We start from the raw sequence: 8,533 nt of genomic DNA, 5'->3' as shown, positions 1-8,533 counted from the left end.
ACATGCCGAGTAGAATCAATCAAAACTAGGATTGCAACTCCGCGGTGATCGGTTACCTGCTCAGCGGTAAGAGTGTCCAACTCCGCGATGTACTGCTCGTACATGACCATTGGATCGCTCGTCATCTCCGAGACATTGTCCCAAAGGTATGCCCAAGTGGGCTCCCGATCGGGAAAGTGAGGGTGATGAGGCCATGGCGTCTCGGTGAGTACCACGGGACGCCCAACCGATAGGCGGTCCCAGCTCCATACGGAAAGTAGGAGCATGCATCCACCAATACCGCCGCTCCCAGTCCTGCTCCCAGTCCTGCGACAAGCTTCGTCCAACTGCGTACATAAGATATTTGATTACTACTTTGTCTAGCACACTACTATAGGAAAATAGTACATAGAACAAATCATCACCTGCCGGTAGAGGTAGGCAAGTGCCGCTGTTCCCCAACTCCACCGGTCGTCCAACACCGTAAGCGCCTTCAGCCAACACCAATGGGCCAGCTTCCCCCCACTGTCAGGAAAGAGAGTCCTCGAAATCATGTACCATAAGTACACGCGGGCGTACGTCCTCCGAGTGTCCTCGTCGGCCTCTACCGGGCATTCTCCAAAGTTAGTCCTGATCCATTCGAAAGACGCGCCGGCGGGAACTCTCTTCTTTGGTTCTGTTGGCAGCGGAGGAGCCCTGCCAATAAGCGCCTCCATCTGCTGGCGCCACCCATCGAAGCTGTGTTCATACACGGTGGCTCGCCCCGAATAGGTAGTGCAAGGATCATGGAAACATCCTGGAGAGTAGGGGCCATCTCGCCGGCCCTCAAGTGGAAGGTGTGAGTCTCCGGCCTCCACCGGTCGACAAGGGCGGTGAGTGCCGAGGGGTTCATGTGTGGCCCCCACGGCTTACAAGGGATATGAACGGCATAAGACCGGTAGGCCGGATGAACTCCGTGTACCTCTCGTCATACGGTATATCCGTCTGTGCCATGGTAACGAATCTTCAAAGGGTGAAGATCCGTTCCCCTCTCCGTCATATGAACAGCCCGGTGCATCCTGTCGTACTCTTCATCCAGAAGCCACACCATCCTACATGTTTACACAACCATATTATGAGTCATTCCACTAACAAAAATGAGCAATACATACATGAGAGTTCATATCCAAATACATGAGAGTTCCATACATACACACATACATTCATATCTAGGGTTCCAACAAATATTTGGTTCAAATATGAGTTATTCCATCACAAATAGTAGACATTTCAAGACATACATACATAGAATTTGAACACATACATAGCCATTTTATATCTACATAGCCAAATCTAGGGTTCATATCCAAATCCACCAACATATCCAAATCTAGGGTTCATATCCAAATCCACTAACATATCTAGGGTTCCTACACATACACATTCAACACTTACATAGCCATTTTATATCTACATAGACAAATCTAGGGTTCATAGCCATTTCAACACATACATAGCCATTTCAACACATACATAGCCATTTCAACACATACATGTAAAATTTCATATCTAGGGTTCCACCAAATCTAGGGTTCATATCCAAATCCACCAACATATCCAAATCTTGCTAGGTTCGAGCCAAATGCACTAACATATCAATGGTTCATATCTAAATCCACCAACATGAATTTCCATGTCTAGGGTTCATACCCAAATCTACCAAATCCACCAACAATAGTGCACGAATCAGAGGGAATCGTAGGGGAATACCTTTAGGAATGGAGGAGGAAGGACTTGGCCGGATAGATCTGACGATTCCTTGGTCGATTTGGTGGGGGGGCTGAAGGGGAGGCGGGCGGCGGTTGGGGAGGAGAAGTGATGGCGTGTAACTCACACGTTCGTTGGGAACCCCAAGAGGAAGGTATAATGCGCACAGCAGCAAGTTTTCCCTCAGAAAGAAACCAAGGTTTATCGAACCAGGAGGAGCCAAGAAGCACGTTGAAGGTTGATGGCGGCGGGATGTAGTGCGGCGCAACACCAGAGATTCCGGCGCCAACGTGGAACCTGCACAACACAACCAAAGTACTTTGCCCCAACGAAACGAGTGAGGTTGTCAATCTCACCGAGCTTGCTTGTAACAAAGGATTAACCGTATTGTGTGGAAGATGATTGTTTGCAGAGAAAACGGTAAAAACAAGTATTGCAACAGATTTGTATTTCAGTATAAAAGAATGGACCGGGGTCCACAGTTCACTAGAGGTGTCTCTCCCATAAGATAAAAGCATGTTGGGTGAACAAATTACGGTCGGGCAATTGACAAATAGAGAGGGCATAACAATGCACATACATGGCATGATAAGTACGGTGAGATTTAATTGGGCATTACGACAAAGTACATAGACCGCCATCCAAGCTGCATCTATGTCTAAAAAGTCCACCTTCGAGGTTATCATCCGAACCCCTTCCAGGTATTAAGTTGCAAAGCAACGGACAATTGCATTAAGTATGGTGCGTAATGTAATCAACAACTACATCCTTAGACATAGCATCAATGTTTTATCCCTAGTGGCAACAGCACAACACAACCTTAGAACTTTACATCCTTGTCCCGAGTGTCAATGCGGGCATGAACCCACTATCGAGCATAAATACTCCCTCTTGAAGTTAAGAGCAAAAACTTGGCCGAGCCTCTACTAATAACGGAGAGCATGCAAGATCATAAACAACACATAGGTAATAACTTGATAATTAACATAACATGGTATTCTCTATCCATCGGATCCCGACAAACACAACATATAGTATTACGGATAGATGATCTTGATCATGTTAGGCAGCTCACAAGATCCAACAATGAAGCACAATGAGGAGAAGACAACCATCTAGCTACTGCTATGGACCCATAGTCCAGGGGTGAACTACTCACTCATCACTCCGGAGGCGACCATGGCGGTGAAGAGTCCTCCGGGAGATGAATCCCCTCTCCGGCAGGGTGCCGGAGGAGATCTCCAGAATCCCCCAAGATGGGATTGGCGGCGGCGGCGTCTCTGGAAGGTTTTCCGTATCGTGGTTCTTCGCATTGGGGTTTTCGCGACGGAGGCTTTAAGTAGGCGGAAGGGCAACGTGGGGGGCCACACGAGGGCCCCACACCACAGGTCGGCGCGGCCAAGGCCTGGGTCGCGCCGGCCTATGGTGGCGGCACCTCGTGGCCCCACTTCGACTCCTCTTCGGTCTTCCGGAAGCTTCGTGGCAGAATAGGACCCTGGGCGTTGATTTCGTCCAATTCCGAGAATATTTCGTTACTAGGATTTCTGAAACCAAAAACAGCGAGAACAACGAAGCGGCTCTTCGGCATCTTGTTAATAGGTTAGTTCCGGAAAATGCACGAATATGACATAAAGTGTGCATAAAACATGTAGATATCATCAATAATGTGGCATGGAACATAAGAAATTATCGATACGTCGGAGGCGTATCAGCATCCCCAAGCTTAGTTCCGCTCGTCCCGAGCAGGTAAAACGATAACAAAGATAATTTCTGAAGTGACATGCCATCATAACCTTGATCATACTATTTGTAAACATATGTAATGAATGCAACGATCAAAACAATGGTAATGACATGAGTAAACAAGTGAATCATAAAACAAAGACTTTTCATGAATAGTACTTCAAGACAAGCATCAATAAGTCTTGCATAAGAGTTAACTCATAAAGCAATAAATCAAAGTAAAGGTATTGAAGCAACACAAAGGAAGATTAAGTTTCAACGGTTGCTTTCAACTTATAACATGTATATCTCATGGATAATTGTCAACATAGAGTAATATAACAAGTGCAATATGCAAGTATGTAGGAATCAATGCACAGTTCACACAAGTGTTTGCTTCTTGAGGTGGAGAGAGATAGGTGAACTGACTCAACATAAAAGTAAAAAAGAATGGTCCTTCAAAGAGGAAAGCATCGATTGCTATATTTGTGCTAGAGCTTTTATTTTGAAAACATGAAACAATTTTGTCAACGGTAGTAATAAAGCATATGAGTTATGTAAATTATATCTTACAAGTTGCAAGCCTCATGCATAGTATACTAATAGTGCCCGCACCTTGTCCTAATTAGCTTGGACTACCGGATCATCACAATACACATGTTTTAACCAAGTGTCACAATGGGGTACCTCCATGCCGCATGTACAAAGGTCTAAGGAGAAAGCTCGCATTTTGGATTTCTCGCTTTTGATTATTCTCAACTTAGACATCCATACCGGGACAACATGGACAACAGATAATGGACTCCTCTTTAATGCATAAGCATGCGGCAACAATTATTATTCTCATATGAGATTGAGGATATATGTCCAAAACTGAAACTTCCACCATGAATCATGGCTTTAGTTAGCGGCCCAATGTTCTTCTCTAACAATATGTATGCTCCAACCATTAAGGTGGTAGATCTCTCTTACTTCAGACAAGACGGACATGCATAGTAACTCACATGATATTCAACAAAGAATAGTTGATGGCGTCCCCGAAGCATGGTTATCGCACAACAAGCAACTTAATAAGAGATAAAGTGCATAAGTACATATTCAATACCACAATAGTTTTTAAGCTATTTGTCCCATGAGCTATATATTGCAAAGGTGAATGATGGAATTTTAAAGGTAGCACTCAAGCAATTTACTTTGGAATGGCGGATAAATACCATGTAGTAGGTAGGTATGGTGGACACAAATGGCATAGTGGTTGGCTCAAGGATTTTGGATGCATGAGAAGTATTCCCTCTCGATACAAGGTTTAGGCTAGCAAGGTTATTTGAAACAAACACAAGGATGAACGGTGTAGCAAAACTCACATAAAAGACATATTGTAAACATTATAAGACTCTACACCGTCTTCCTTGTTGTTCAAAACTCAATACTAGATATTATCTAGACTCTAGAGAAACCAAATATGCAAACCAAATTAGCAAGCTCTAAGTGTTTCTTCATTAATGGGTGCAAAGTATATGATGCAAGAGCTTAAACATGAGCACAACAATTGCCAAGTATCAAATTATCCAAGACATTTTAGAGTTACTACATGTAGCATTTTCCAATTCCAACCATATAACAATTTAACGAAGAAGAAACTTCGCCATGAATACTATGAGTAGAGCCTAAGGACATACTTGTCCATATGCTACAGCGGAGCGTGTCTCTCTCCCATAAAATGAATTCTAGGATCCATTTTATTCAAACAAAACAAAAACAAAAACAAACTGACGCTCCAAGCAAAGTGCATAAGATGTGACGGAATAAAAATATAGTTTCAGGGGAGGAACCTGATAATGTTGTCGATGAAGAAGGGGATGCCTTGGGCATCCCCAAGCTTAGACGCTTGAGTCTTTTTAGAATATGAAGGGGTGAACCACCGGGGCATCCCCAAGCTTAGAGCTTTCACTCTCCTTGATCATATTGCATCATACTCCTCTCTTGATCCTTGAAAACTTCCTCCACACCAAACTCGAAACAACTCATTAGAGGGTTAGTGCACAATAAAAATTAACATGTTCAGAGGTGACACAATCATTCTTAACACTTCTGGACATTGTATAAGGCTACTGGACATTAATGGATCAAAGAAATTCATCCAACATAGCAAAAGAGGCAATGCGAAATAAAAAGCAGAATCTGTCAAAACAGAACAGTCCGTAAAGATGGATTTTATTAGGGCACCAGACTTGCTCAAATGAAAATTCCCAAATTGAATGAAAGTTGCGTACATATCTGAGGATCACTCACGTAAATTGGCTTAATTTTCTGAGTTAACTACAGAGAATTAGACCCAGATTCGTGACAGCAAAGAAATCTGTTCCTGCGCAGTAATCCAAATCTAGTATTTACTTTACTATCAAAGACTTTACTTGGCACAACAAAACATAAAACTAAGATAAGGAGAGGTTGCTACAGTAGTAAACAACTTCCAAGACTCAAATATAAAACAAAAATACTGTAGTAAAAACATGGGTTGTCTCCCATAAGCGCTTTTCTTTAACGCCTGTCAGCTAGGCGCAGAAAGTGTATCTCAAGTGTTATCAAAGGGTGGAGCATTGACATTACCTTGGGCTTTACCCTTACCTTTCTTGTCCTTACTCTTTGGCTTAGGGAATATATGGCTACCCCCGGGTGTAGAGGTGAATTTTAGGGTGCCTTCTCTCACGTCTATGACTGCTCCCAATAGTTTCAGCAGGGATCTTCCGAGTGTGATTTGTCCTGTTCCTGCGCATTCAATGACAAGGTAATCAATGGATATTGTTATCCCAAGAATGGTTGTATGCACACCCGCAGCTATCCCTTTTGGAATTATAACAGAGTTATCAATAAGAGTTATTCCTTCTCCCCCTTCAGTGAATTCCCAAAGTTTCAAAGATTTATGAATACTCTTAGGCATTAGGCAAAATTCAGTCATAATATCACAATTAGCACGAAGAGTTTGGTCACCTATGACAATTTTAATAGTAGGATTCCACAATGAAGGTTCAGAGTTCACTAAAACTTGATCAAGACGGTTACGAATATATCCATAATTTTCATTTAAGCGAGATGCACTTGTCTCAAGAGTATTTAATCTATTATGAATGCTAATAAGGGCTGAATCAAAGTTATTAGATGAATCATGTGATGCAACCAACTTCTTTATGGCATTAAAAGCTTGATCCCCATTACAATGAAGGAAATCTCCTCCCACTAGAGCATCCAAGGCATATCTATAGCGAATCATAAGACCAAAATAAAAATTACTAAGGAGCAAACTTAGAGTCATTTGAGGTTCAGTTTTACGATAAGAAGTAAAAATCCTGGACCAAGCATCTTTAAAACTTTCCTCATCCCCTTGTTTAAAAGTAAAAACTAATTCCTCGGGTGAAGAAGTAACGAGTACAGAGCTAGACATGATAACAAAAGTAAACTAAATGCAAGTAACTAATTTTTTTGTGTTTTTGATATAGCAAACAAGACAGTAAATAAAGTAAAGCTAGCAACTAATTTTTTTATGTTTTGATATAATGCAGCAAACAAAGTAGTAAATAAAATAAAGCAAGACAAAAACAAAGTAAAGAGATTGAGAAGTGGAGACTCCCCTTGCAGCGTGTTTTGATCTCCCCGGCAACGGCGCCAGAAAAAGAGCTTGATGGCGTGTAACTCACACGTTCGTTGGGAACCCCAAGAGGAAGGTATGATGCGCACAGCAGCAAGTTTTCCCTCAGAAAGAAACCAAGGTTTATCGAACCGGGAGGAGCCAAGAAGCACGTTGAAGGTTGATGGCGGCGGGATGTAGTGCGGCGCAACACCAGAGATTCCGGCGCCAACGTGGAACCTGCACAACACAACCAAAGTACTTTGCCCCAACGAAACAGTGAGGTTGTCAATCTCACCGGCTTGCTGTAACAAAGGATTAACCATATTGTGTGGAAGATGATTGTTTGCAGAGAAAACAGTAAAAACAAGTATTGCAGCAGATTTGTATTTCAGTATAAAAGAATGGACCGGAGTCCACAGTTCACTAGAGGTGTCTCTCCCATAAGATAAAAGCATGTTGGGTGAACAAATTACGGTCGAGCAATTGACAAATAGAGAGGGCATAACAATGCACATACATGTCATGATAAGTACGGTGAGATTTAATTGGGCATTACGACAAAGTACATAGACCGCCATCCAACTGCATCTATGCCTAAAAGTCCACCTTCGAGGTTATCATCCGAACCCCTTCCAGTATTAAGTTGCAAAGCAACGAGACAATTGCATTAAGTATGGTGCGTAATGTAATCAACAACTACATCCTTAGACATAGCATCAATGTTTTATCCCTAGTGGCAACAACACAACACAAGCTTAGAACTTTCGTCATCTGTCCCGGTGTCAATGCGAGGCATGAACCCACTATCGAGCATAAATACTCCCTCTTGGAGTTAAGAGCAAAAACTTGGCCAGAGCCTCTACTAATGACGGAGAGCATGCAAGATCATAAACAACACATAGGTAATAACTTGATAATTAACATAACATGGTATTCTCTATCCATCTGATCCCGACAAACACAACATATAGTATTACAGATAGATGATCTTGATCATGTTAGGCAGCTCACAAGATCCAACAATGAAGCACAATGAGGAGAAGACAACCATCTAGCTACTGCTATGGACCCATAGTCCAGGGGTGAACTACTCACTCATCACTCCGGAGGCGACCATGGCGGTGAAGAGTCCTCCGGGAGATGAATCCCCTCTCCGGCAGGGTGCCGGAGGAGATCTCCAGAATCCCCGAGATGGGATTGGCGGCGGCGGCGTCTCTGGAAGGTTTTCCGTATCGTGGTTCTTCGCATTGGGGTTTTCGCGACGGAGGCTTTAAGTAGGCGGAAGGGCAACGTGGGGGGCCACACGAGGGCCCCACACCACAGGTCGGCGCGGCCAAGGCCTGGGCCGCGCCGCCCTATGGTGGCGGCACCTCGTGGCCCCACTTCGACTCCTCTTCGGTCTTACGGAAGCTTCGTGGAAAAATAGGACCCTGGGCGTTGATTTCGTCCAATTCCGAG

The sequence above is a fragment of the Lolium rigidum genome, chromosome 2 (genome assembly GCF_022539505.1).
Source record: "Lolium rigidum isolate FL_2022 chromosome 2, APGP_CSIRO_Lrig_0.1, whole genome shotgun sequence".
NCBI classification, from domain to species: Eukaryota; Viridiplantae; Streptophyta; class Magnoliopsida; order Poales; family Poaceae; genus Lolium; species Lolium rigidum.
The sequence above is the reverse complement of the archived record's forward strand: the minus strand, read 5'-3'. Positions refer to the sequence as shown.